Here is a 13,124-nt window from a genome sequence, read left to right on the forward strand (position 1 = left end):
AATTTTATATTTTACCAATTACATTTAGCTTTATATTTTACCTATATTGTATCAGCTGGACTCAAGTACCATGAATTATTGTCTTAATAGACAAAGAACAGATTCATTTTTTGTTTGTTGGTTGGTTAGTTTTTTTCAGTTTTGTTTTTTTTTTTTTTTTTTTGCTTTTTTAAAATTTTATATTTTACCAATTACATTTAGCTTTATATTTTACCTATATTGTATCAGCTGGACTCAAGTACCATGAATTATTGTCTTAATAGACAAATGCATCATAAATTAGATTGACATGTTAAATGGGAGGAGACACTGGTAGACCGATGTCATCAAATTAATATCCACCCCATGTTCTTGGTTAAAACTAAAAATGTGTAACAAAATGTTTATCAGAAAAGTGCTTTCAGCTAAGGGAAAAGGATTATAGCTGTATACTGCTTTTATTTAAAGAATTACATAGCAGTGGTACATTATGAACATCTATATTTGAAATTAAAATTCCTTCAAATTTATTTAAATTTCTTTTGAATACTTTAGGACCTAGCAACCCACTGTACAAATAAGTTATATTTGCTTTATACTAATATTTTGCTATATGCTAATATCTGTTTTTGTAACATATCTACTTATTGGAAACAGAAAATGATCTCATATCTTCTGCTTTCTCCCTGTTTATTTTTTAAAGTACAAGATAACACTTGAGTGTTATACAACTGTTTGGGCCAATCGCTTCATTTTCTGATGTCCAAATTGTTTCTCACTCTCCAGTTATAAGGAGCTTCTGTTACTACACTTCATGAATTATGGGTTAGAAGATAACTTAAGTAGAGACCCAAGATTCACGACAGTGAACTTCTGTCTTCATACATTTTCATTTAGTTCCCCCAAAAGGTTACTGCCCTTTTCATTTTTCTGGAGACTATTGTGGGATTGAGAGAGGCCACACTATTCTAGTGAGCTAAATAGAGAAGATAGCCACTGTCAAACGGACCTGTCATGGCTCTTTACAATTCCTGGGAATAAGTTAGCTTGATTTGGCTATAAGTGCAGTAAAGGGATATTGTCCTTTGGTATTAAAGCTTGACCTACTCACTCCAGTTTTCAGTTGTGTCTGTGTAAATGAAGTAGTGATTTACAAATTTGTGTGGAATGAGCACTAAATTGTAAGAAATGGTTAGTTTCATCATTGCTTTAGGCTATCGGAAACCAAATTACAAAGTGCATTCTCCACCCAGTAGGAAACAAGAGACTGTTTGTGTCACTGCAGAATCCATTATTTAAGCACACTGTTTATAAGAGAACTGTTAGCTGTGAGAATGGGAACATAATGCTCTGTCCAACTCAACAGTGTTCATGTTGCATTGCACAGGGCTTAGATTTTTATCTCATCTTTTATCCGGCTTGTAGTATGTGAAAGGACTTCTAGCATATGTGAATATATTATGTTTTGTGTATATTATTGTGTATATTGTGTAGCTTGTTACATTTTTTCTGGTAAAAGTTTCGCTATAATTAATGAAAATGTTTACCTCATTAAAGAAGTTGTTATATCTCTCTTTTCCTGCTACAATTTCTTTTTACCTATTGGTTATATATCCCAGTTAAAATTCTAAGATGAAATTTCTTCAAACAAAAGTGAAGATAAATGCAGATCAAGGACAAGGGCTTGAAGTTGGACATGAAGAGCACTCAGAATTGTCAAATTAAGTCTTTACTCAGAAAAGTTACCTGATTATCCGCTTGAAACTCTGAATCCTTTTATGTAGACAGGATTGGTTGTGTTTCCCCTTCTACTCTAGTCTTATCCTTCAGCAGCCTGGAAAGAGGAAAAGTGTTACCCACTGGTTTCATTCTTCATGTTCTTTCACGCTCTCTAGTGGTGGTTGGTGTTTTTTCTTGTCCAATTCCCTCTGTATTAGTGAAGAGCAGGTGAATGTTGTTAAATAAGAGTCACCAGATTCTTACATTTGTGTTTCATAAATATTCTCAAAATCTCTAATTCTTAAGTGCAAAAAAGGAAATTAATTGTTTTGTTGTTTCCTCATGAAGAGTGTTTAACAAAATATCATGAGTCAACAGTACGAAATCTTAATCTCTTCTAGTACCCTCCTTGCCCCCACTCAGAGCAGAAATAGCAGCACTATTATTTAAGTACATAAAGAGGCAGCTTGTGAGGAGTTCTTCTCAATAATTTGACTTTATAGAACTTCAATTTCTGTCATTCTTGGGTATACATTGTTTTATAAGTAAATGAATTGCTAAAACAGCCAACTTGGAAAAGTTAGATTAGTGCAATCCTTTTCTTTGAAGAAGAAAAATTACCTGGTTCTGTTTGCTCTTTATTATAGCAGGCCTTGGAAAGTAAGCAACTTGAACTGCCAGGATATAGCAGATGTCATTCAGGATCAGGTGTCACCTAGGCTAGCCAACCTGTTGGACAAGTTGCTAGTTCTGATGTCTTATATAGACTACAGAGGACCTTTGAAAAACTTTAACAGCAATTGGTAGTTAACTATTCATAGTATTACCTCTTTGTAATATGGAGACTAGAAAGACTGGTTATTTTATGTTTTAATATTCTCTTTGTAACTTCAAATGGGCTGTGGATAGATGACATTTCTGGTTTTTTGAGTTGTATTAAGAGGCTTAGGTGTTCAGGTACTTACTTCAATGACTCCTAAGAACTTTAGAATATGAAATGTCAGCTAAATACATATTTTCGTCTTTTTAAAAATGGGATAATGTGTCAAAGTGAGTTCAAGAAGAACCATGAAAAATCTGGGCTGCAAGGATACATAGGAAGAATGGGATTCTTCAAAGGATAAGACAAGGTGAGATAAGTCTGTTATAGGGACAGAAAATCATCTTTTGCATATCAAGAGCATATGTAGTGTTCATGTCTGAGAGTTGGCTCACAAATGCTTATAGAGCATATAAAGTATTATATAATGATGGCTATATAATAATTCTTATTAGTGTTTTCCCAAAATATGAAAAGGTATTGTTCAAAGAAAGGGTAACTTATTATTTAATTGCTATCTGTATATTGTAGAAGTACATCATACTGTATTAGGTCTTATATTTCTGAGTCTGTATCACAGCTCAAATTTAGGGAGATTTTTTAATGAGCTTAAAACCTTTATTTTTAGCTTCCATATAATTTGCTTACCTACATCCTGAGATTTCCCTTGAAGCATTTTTCCCTCCATTTGAGATTCAGGGAAATATTACAGTGGTTTATTGAAACAGTGATCTCATTCTGTTTTATGAGTGCCATCATTTTACTTGTAATAATCAACTACACTAGCTAAAATTCTGAAATACATTTTTATAATCTTATTTTTTATACATATAGCATTCTGAAAATACTTGATGGGAATCAAAGTTAAATTTCAAAAGAAAGCCACTTTTTTCTTCCCTTTTTAAAAAAGATTTTATTTATGCATGTAAAAATTAGGCTGTAAGCCAGAGGTGCAAGGGTGAGAGAACTCACCAAAGACAGAGTGGGGAACAGAATAGACAGAATGCCTGAAATACACTGCTGAGGGGAGTAGTGGTGAGACAAGAGAGGTCTGCTGGGCCATGTGGGTTAGCTTACCCTGGCATTGAAATTGTGTCCCAGTGGCTAGAGATAGCTTAATAGCTGAAACTTACTGCTGTAGCACCAGGGAGGCCCCCAAGTTATTTCTTTTTCAATTGGAGCCTATACCATTCTTTTATTATCTGTGAGAGACATTATAGACCATTGTTATTAACAAGACCAAATACATGGTGTAAAGAAGAAATCCAATGCATTGCTACTGTCATTACAAAGAATGAAAACCAATCTCTTTTGTAAGATTAGAATTTTTTTTAAAGATTGATTGATTGATGCTTACAGAACTGAGGTACAGACCAGAGGTGCAGGGGTGGTGAGAGGCTTCACCAGAGACAGAGTGGGGAGCAGAACAGGCAAGTCGACAAAGTACACTGCTGAGGGAAGTAGCAGGTGAAAAGGGGAGGTCTGCTGTGCCATGTGGGTCACCTCAGGGGCCGGAGATCAAATCCACCCAATCTCCTCCTTAACTTATACAAAGTTGAAATGCACTATGCAGAGGGAATTTACAGTAATTAAGCAGAAGTCTAATGGAAGTTGTTTGCCCATGGTGTTTCAGTAAGTAAACCTGGTTAGGTCACTCCTTTATGGTACAATAATTTTTTTTCAGGGTTTTGGGAAAGGTTTGTTTGTGTGTTTTGTTTTTAAATAGAAAGGCATTTAAAACCAGAGGCCAAACTTTAGACTGGACTTTTCAAAAGGAAAGCCAGCCAATTACTTACTATTTTTTCTCAGAAGCACACCTTACTGTGGACAAACTGCAATATATATTTGACAGTAAAACTTTAATTGACAAGAAACAGTGAGCTTCAAAGGTGTGACTTTTATTGCTATAAGTAGTGTGATTTATGACAGCTTCTCTATGTTAGAAATTAGACCCATTTTTATCTTACTTCATTCTTAAATATTTAGAGGTAGACTTTTTCTCTTTTCCCTTGTCAAATGTGTGATACAGAAGAAGCAAAACTGTTTAACACTCTTTGGGTTTAGTCCAGGTGTTGCTTTTGTTCCATTTTTTATCTGACAATCTAGAAAGAATTTTTATTTTAACATCCAGTCATAATATATAATTAACTCCTGTGCATCAGTGAGAAAAGGCAAGACTTGAATGACCATTTTCTAGAAAAGGAACTCCAAATGGCCTTTTATTACGTGAAAAGGCACTCAGTTTCATCATCAGAGATCATCAGGGTAATGTAAATTTAAAATAAGATAGAATTACTTATCCATCATGATGTCTAAAATGAGAAAAACAGAAGATTCCAAATGTTGATAAGAATCTCTAGAATTAAAGCACTTAGACTGCTAGTGTAAGTGTAAATGCGTGCAGCTACTTTAGAGAACTATTTGATGGATCTGCTAAAGCTGAGCAATACCCAATGACCCAGCAATCCCACTCCTGTGTGTACTTAACAGAAAGCATACTTAAGCTCACCAAAAGGCCGGTACAGATGTTTTTAACAGCAACACTGTTAATAGCTAAAAATTGTAAACTACCCAAATATTTATGGTTTGTTTACAATGAAATTCTGTACAGTATTGAAAAAGAACAAGCTACTACTTCATGCAACAAACTAGATATACATCACAAATGTGTTTGAGCATAGAAAGTTAATATCAAAATAATATATACACTGTGATTCCATTTATATACAGCTCAGATTCATCTGGGTTAATAAGTTACAACTGAAAAGATTTCATAAAAGGGGCTTCTGGTGGTTTTGATACTGGTACAGTGTTTATAGCCATACCACCCTGTATTCTCCTAATCTCATCTGATGCTGGTTACTGGGATGAGTTCCATTTGAGAAGTTATGCCCAGATGTGAATACCATGTCCACTATCATTATAAATAGCAAGGCTTTGTTTGTGCTTCTTAATTATGCTACCCCTCTCCCCATGCCCATTCACATTGGAATGTAGGCTCTTCCATTGAAATTAATGATACTCTAATTCTGGGAAGATTAACAGTCCTCATCTTTATTTTAATTAAATTAATATTAGTTTTATGAGGCCTCTGCATTTTAGTGGTGTCAGCATTTTCATTTCAATATGCTACCCATTTTTAATAACAAAATGGAAAAAATTATAAAATGTTAAATTCTGCAAACATTGCTGAACAGATCCTAATATAAAATTGTTAATGAACTATTGACTAGAGATCCCACCTCATTTATCATCAACTGATGAATAAAAGTTCTAACTTTTTAAAATACAAATTAAAAAGTTAAAAACCTACCCATTCTTAAATTATTTTTCTGTCATTTAAGGAGACAACTACATCTGTAATGATGTTATATTTCCTCATCGTTATGACTGTTTCCTTGCCATTTAACTCTTCCATACCTTTACAGAATTTTACATGTGGCTTTTATTTAATATCAGTTCTTGACAACCTGTATCACTCTTCTTCCTTGAACTTTTATTTTTTTTTGTTTTGTTATAAACTAATCATAATCCAAATGTTCTTTGAATCCTGATGTTATTTAAAAGTGTGTGAAAAGTGCCAAAGTGGATAAGAAACAATATATAATGTGTTATTATGGCTAACAAAGCAATGGTGATACATAAACTATATAAATATTAAACATTTAAGATACAAATGGTAAATAATTTTCCATTTTTGTTTACAGTCTTTAGTAATGTTTTGTGTTCTTTTCTGTATTCCATATGTAAGCGGTCTTGGATATGATGAAAGGCTAGAAAATAAGCTCTCAAAGAAAAGTTAAAGACTTTCAGGTTGTTCATCTTTATAATGTGTGTTTACCAAACCCCCCCCCAAAAAAAACAACTTTACAAATACTGAGTTTAGCAAGGTTGCAAGAAACAAGGTCCGTAAGTGACAATCAATTGCATTTTTGTATACTAACAGCAAACTGAAAGAGAAATTTTTTAAAAGATGCTGTTTACAGTAAAACAAAATGTTATTAAGTAGGAATAAATAATGAAAGATGTGCAGAAAACTGAAGAAATCAACTACAAAGTTTTATTAAAAGAAATTAAAAAATAACTGAAAGGGAAGATACCACATTTCTGCCATCAGAATATTGATGTGTGGCATGTTAACTTTCTGCTATCTTCCTCTATTCATCTAGTACAACCACAGTAAAAATCTTATGAGGGTTTTTTAGACTAATCTTACAAATTAATAATAAAGACAGGAAAGACCCAATGATAACCAAAAACTCTAGAAGAAAAAAAAGTTGACAGGACCTGCTTTATCAGCTATTAGGATTTTGTGAAGACACATTAATTGTGCCAAATTGGCATTGTTACTAGAAATCAGACAGTGAAACAGAATAAAGAGCCAAGAAAAAGATCATCTGTGCATATACATACTCTATGATAAAATTGATACTGTGGAAGAATGGGGAAATTACAGTCTTTTCAATAAATAGTATTGGTTCAAATGTTTAAAAAGAAATGGTTCAGCTTCAATTAAAAAGAAATGGAAGCTAATTCTTCCTTTGTTTCTCATACAAAAATAAGTTCCATGAAGATTGTAGATCTAAATATAAAGACAAAATTATGACACAGAACACTTAAGATATAACATCTTTATGTTTTAGGATAGAGAAATAATTCCTACTTCAGACAGAAAAAGCACTGAATATAAAGAAGAAAAAGTGATACATTTTACTATATTAAGGATTCCTGTTCATCAGAATACTAAGAGAAAAAAAAATCTGCATTAAACCAATAGACAGTTTGCACCAGCTTATATCAAACGCTCCTACAAGTTAATGTAAAAGACAAAGCTCAGTAGAAAAATAGGCAAGAAACTTTTTTTTTTTTTTTAAAGATTTATTTATTTATTTGTACTGGGGTACAGGCCAGAGATGCAGAGGGTGAGAGGATTCACCAGAGACAGTGTGGGATACAGAACAGGCGGATCGATGAAGTACACTGCTGAGGGGAACAACGGGCGGGTCAGGAGTGGTCTGCCACGCCATGTGGTCGCCTCCGGGGCAGGCGGGAATCGAACTCATGCGAAAGTGGCTTTAGCTTCTTAGTGCAGTGCTTTAACCCGCTGCGCCACCAGGGAGGGCCGGCAAGAAACTTTTTAACAGGCACTTCACAGAGGAAGATAAGCAACAGCCCATATTTATTTGAAGAGATGCTCAAGCCTGATAAATAAAGAAGGAAACCCAAATAAAACTACACAAGATATTTGGGTTTCCTTCATTATATATATATAATTTATCTAAAAATTCAAGAAACAGAAAACTGTATTTGAGGAATACATAATTGGGAAGCTAACACTGTAAATAAAAGCAAGGAATGTTTACCATAGAAGTCAAGACTGGAGAAGGAAGAAGTTGTGGTCAGAATGGGGTTTTTTGTGGACTTAATGAATTGCTGGTAAATTCTAATTTTTCCTTTGATGGTATTATAATTCATTAAGCTATTCCTATGTTTTATGCTGTTTTCTGTAGTGCATTAATTATAATTCAAATAAAAATGTACGTTAAAGATATCTATGCTTTTCATTACATCTGCCTGCAGATCCTTAAAGGTTATATATTATTTCACTGTGAATTTATCACTTCCTCTTCTTGTGAATATGAATACGTTTGGTTTTTGCCATTACCAACATCTTTGTTCCTAACTCTGTTCAGCTGCTTGTGCTAATAATTCTGTAAGGTTGGTTCCTAGAATTGGAGTCATAATCAAAAAGTAGTGTGCATTTCATATTTTGATAGATGCTATCAAATTTGATCAGGATATCTTTTTTACTATATGAAGCTTTCAATTTTTATGTTTTTCAGCTTGTCTCTTTTTTGTGTCTTTCTCAATTTATGATTAAGTTTTTATATGGTATTTATTTTTGGTTTTGTGAAATAAGAATTTTTTTTCTAGCTGTACAGCCAGTTGTCTCAACACCATTTATTTTACAGTCTGTTCTTTAGACACTGATTTGACAGGTGCCCTTTATTATTTATTATTTAGCTAAATGTCTACATGTCTTTTTATTAATTACATTGTTTTCTTTTTACATTAGCATCACAATGTTTTAATGACTGTAGATTTTAGTGTGGTTTTTCTTACTAATAGAGCAAATTCCTCTACACTAGTTCTTACTTTCCAAAAGATTTTTCACTTTTTACTCATGCCTTTATTTTTCCAAATGAACTGTAGAATCAAGTTGCCGTATGTCCTCTGCTACCTCCCTTCCTTGGGAATAATCTTATTTCCTTCAAGTGTTTATGATTTGTTTTTTCTTTCTGACTTTTTTTCTTGTTGTTTTCCTTGTCTTACTACAATGATGAGCATCTGTCCAGTAGCAAATAACAGATGCTAGTGCTCACATCCTGCATGAAAATAATAGTGATAGTGAACATCTTCATGTTGTTTCTAACCTTAATAAAAACATTTTCAATGCTTTAAATTTCTATATAATGCTGTTTTGGGTTTTTATTCTATATTCTTTTGTGAAATTAAGAAAATTTCCATCTATTGTAAATAACACTACTTATCAGAGGGGATACTTTGATGTTATCAGTTGACTTTCAGCATCTTTTGATATGATTACTTGATTTTTATCTTTTAATCTGTCATGACAATATATTGAGATGCTTAATCATTTTTCCCATGTCACAGCTGTAAAACCAGGGAACTTCAGTTCAGCAGGTCTTTAATGATATAAGTATTATCCTTTCCAATAGTCTCTAAAACCCATAGAATTGAGGTAACTTTGGTTTACAACACTGTTATCTGATGTAGGGGAATGGGATCATTCTTCCTCACCACACCATCTACCACCAAAGCACCTTCAGTTCCTTACCATAGGGGCCATTGGCACTCTTCCCACATTACTACCTCTATACCCTCTCTCCTCAATTCTGCAGTCATATTTCTAGGTAAAAAAGCCTTAGAATAAGGGTGTTATCCAGCATATATCCTGTCCTTGTGCTTATCCTCTTACTCTGCTTACCTAGTTTTATGTTACAAAATATCTAAGGACTTTCCCAAGAGATTGAAAGTTTTTCTGTATATTAATTAGCCGCAGAAAAACCTGGAGTTGGGGAGAATGTCTTTTAGCTGACTAAATGTATCGCTGCTGAAACATAAGGGTACATTTAAGGGAAGAAGTCAGTGAGGACATAGTGTAGATTTTGTACCTTAGTCAAGTCATGATGTCTTCAGCGACCTGTTATTTTTTTCCTGCAAACGGTAGTGGGACTACAGTAAACCTTTGACTATGTTATTGTTATTCTCCTCTACTGTTCCAAATACCAACATCTTTTCAGCTCATGAAATCTCACTTTTAAAGATAGACAATCTTAAATGTGATATAACACATGTTGATTTTTAGTGGTGCACACTAAAATATATAATTCAGTGTTATTTCCCAAAAAAAGAAAAATGATGTATGTTTTTAATCTATATGTGCATGTGTGTGTTTTACTTTTCTTAATGATAGTCCCTCAAATTGTATAAGCTTTCGGCTATAAAACACCTGAGCCTGCCTCTGGGTGTAAATCAAGAGGAGGGGAAATGGGGAATTGTTTATTTTTCCCAGAACTTGTCTCTTAACTGTGCTAACACTCCTAGAAAGCTGATCTCTAATAATATGATAGGAAGCCAATGGTGTTTTGTTACTTTCAGTAATTAAACAGTCCATTTAGTCTACTTCAATTTAAAATTCTATCTCATATCCAAATTAACCTCCTACCACCACCCCAAATTAGAGCAAGTGATGCCAAGATTTCTTTCACACATGCCACCCCCGCCCTTCCTTTTCTGGTTCTAACTCTTACAGTGTTGGAGCTGGGAACAGGAATTGGACAAAAGGGACAGAAGTTTTTACTTAAACTGGACATAAATACAAGATACTGCTGTGTCTTAGTGCATTGTTTTACTAAGGCCATTGTAGCAAAGAGTTGCAAACTGGGTGGCTTAAACAAAAATTGGTACCAAAAGGAGTTTCTTAATCAATAGAAGGGAGGGAAGGGAGATACCATGCACAAACTAAGTAAAGAACAGATTGTCCAGAATGATAACCTAAAATCTCTTCAAATAATAAAGTAGCCCCTTTCCTTTTTTTTTTCCCCTCATGTGGTCTTGACTAAGTATCAACTAACTTAGTTCAAAAGAAAACTACTTTAAAGTTTGTCTTCTTTAATCTGGGTCGATATCTAAATCTGACAGTAGTTGGAGACCATCCACCAGTAAATATAACATTTTAAAATGATTCTGTCAGTGATTTGGTATCCAAAAAATAAACCCAGGTACTTTAGTGCCTCCTAGAATGGGAAATAAATAGGTGGACTGCCTATCTTGAGTCTCTTGAAGTGTTAAATTGGTAATGGGCAAGAGATGGAGAATCTATTTCAATTTATATGCTGACTCTGATACTATATGCTGGTAGTAGAAATTGACAAAGTATTGTGTTTGGAAAAAAATGTAAGACCTTATTCTAGTTCTAAAGGAAAGTGTGCTGTCATAGTTTTTAGATACCTGCTAAAGCCATTTAAGTGTGGCCAATATTTGCTATTTCTTCTAAGTGAGTTCATCCCTTGATATTCCAAAAGGCAGTCTGTTGTGGATGGGAAGAAAATATAAGAATTTTTATTCCTATAGTTTTTATCCATAAAAAGTTAGGAAACACTTCACTAATATTTACTTCATGGATTTGGAGCCCATGCATATAGTTTATAAATATATATACATAATACATATGTGTGTGTGTGTGTGTGTGTGTTGATAGAGGAGCATGAAAGTATATTTTTATTGCTCGAAGTATAGGCCCTGCGCTCCCTTGAAAACAAGCCTTTTTTCCTGTTCATCTCTGTATTCCACAAATTTTGTTTCATTTTTGAATGAACATCCCAGATATATAAAGTGACAGAAATTCTGTTACTCAAATTGATTTAAGAGCAAATAGAATATATTTTACATATCTATTGATATAACTGTTTTGTTACAACTCATTCTCATTCTGAAGTCAAATTTGCAATAGATTTAAATACTAATCAAAAGGAAATTAGTTGAGGCCCTCCCTGGTGGTGCAGCGGGTTAAAGCACAGCACTAAGAAGCTAAAGCCACTTCCGCATGAGTTCGATTCCCGCCTGCCCCGGAGGTGACCACATGGCGTGGCAGACCTCTCCTGACCCGCGCGCTGCTCCCCTCAGCAGTGTACTTCGTCGATCTGCCTACTCTGCTCTCCACTCTGTCTCTGGTGAAGCCTCTCGCCGCCCCTGAGCCTCTGGCCTGTACCCCAGTTCTGTATGCAAAAATAAATAAATCTTTTAAAAAAAATAAAAAATAAAATAAATTTTAAAAAAAGGAAATTAGTTGATTGTCTCAACAATTACAGTGTTTGTTTTGTATTAAAGATGTTCTTTGTATACATATATTTCAAATTTTAACAATCTAGGTAAAAAAGAATGTAATGAAAATTTTTGATAATGATTTTTTTTAACATGAAAACGTATGTGAAATCACCTGATTTATTTTTGAGTTCTCCTTTTTTAAATATTTATTTATGCATACAGAAATGGGATACAGGCCAGAGGTGCAAGGGTGGTGAGAGGAACTCATCATAGATAGAGCAGGGAGCAGAACAGGCAGATTGATGAAATACAGTGCTGAGGGGTACAACAAGCAAGACAGGAGAGGCCTGCTGTGCCATGTGGGTCACCTCTCTGACCAGGGATTGAGCTCTAGCTAAAGTGCTAAAGTGGCTGTGACCAGCTTGGCATCACTTCCCCTTAACCCATTGCACCACCAGGGAAGCCCTGCAAAAATATTTCTGTAATGTCATACATATTCTCCATCACGATTAATGCCTAATAACTTGTATCAGGCAATGTATGTCTAAGGTTAGGTTTTCTCTAAAGACTGAAAATTGTATTTTCTCTTCCAAACAAGACGCATTCCCTAATTCTAAAATGATACATAAAAATGGATACAGTACATTGTAAAATAAACAATAACAAATTTGTCTAGCACAGCATACAATAGACTCATTAAAATGCCTGTAGGGTCAAACAACCTTGTCCAATATCTTTAGCAGGTATGGAAAAATATATTCATTTAACAAATATCGAGTGCTTAGTATGAGCCAAGCATTAGATCAATGTTTAATGGATCCTTTTGTTAAGAAATGCTTGTGAAAAGCAATTAAGACTATCAGAACCATTTACTAGTAAAAGAAATAAAGCAAATGTCTATAATCCATGAAATTCAAGTTGATCTTTTCCTGCCTTCACCTTAGAAACCATGGCATTTGGCTTTCTGATTTTGTAGGGATATTAGGATTTCTATATCATTTATTTAACATTGTTATGGTATCTCAGATCATTGAGCAAAGAAAGCAACTTACTTCCTACTTAATGATTGTTAATCTTCACCCTTTAAGTCTCCCGCAACATCTAAAAAAAACTTTTTTTCTTTAAAGATTTATTTGTACATACAGAGCTGGGTACAGGCCAGAGGCTCAGGGGCGGCAAGAGGCTTCACCAGAGACAGAGTGGGGAGCAGAACAGGCAGATCCACGAAGTACACTGCTGAAGGGAGCAGCAGGCT

General features: G+C 34.2%; 1 protein-coding gene across 9 annotated transcripts in view; it reads left to right on the top strand.

Moving 5' to 3' along the window:
* Positions 1-13,124, top strand: part of RASAL2 (RAS protein activator like 2) — a 307,801-nt gene that overhangs the window by 189,016 nt on the left and 105,661 nt on the right. The gene's annotated exons all lie outside the window — the stretch shown is intronic.

Source organism: Condylura cristata, unplaced genomic scaffold (genome assembly GCF_000260355.1).
Source record: "Condylura cristata isolate star-nosed mole 26May11 unplaced genomic scaffold, ConCri1.0 scaffold00024, whole genome shotgun sequence".
NCBI lineage: Eukaryota > Metazoa > Chordata > Mammalia > Eulipotyphla > Talpidae > Condylura > Condylura cristata.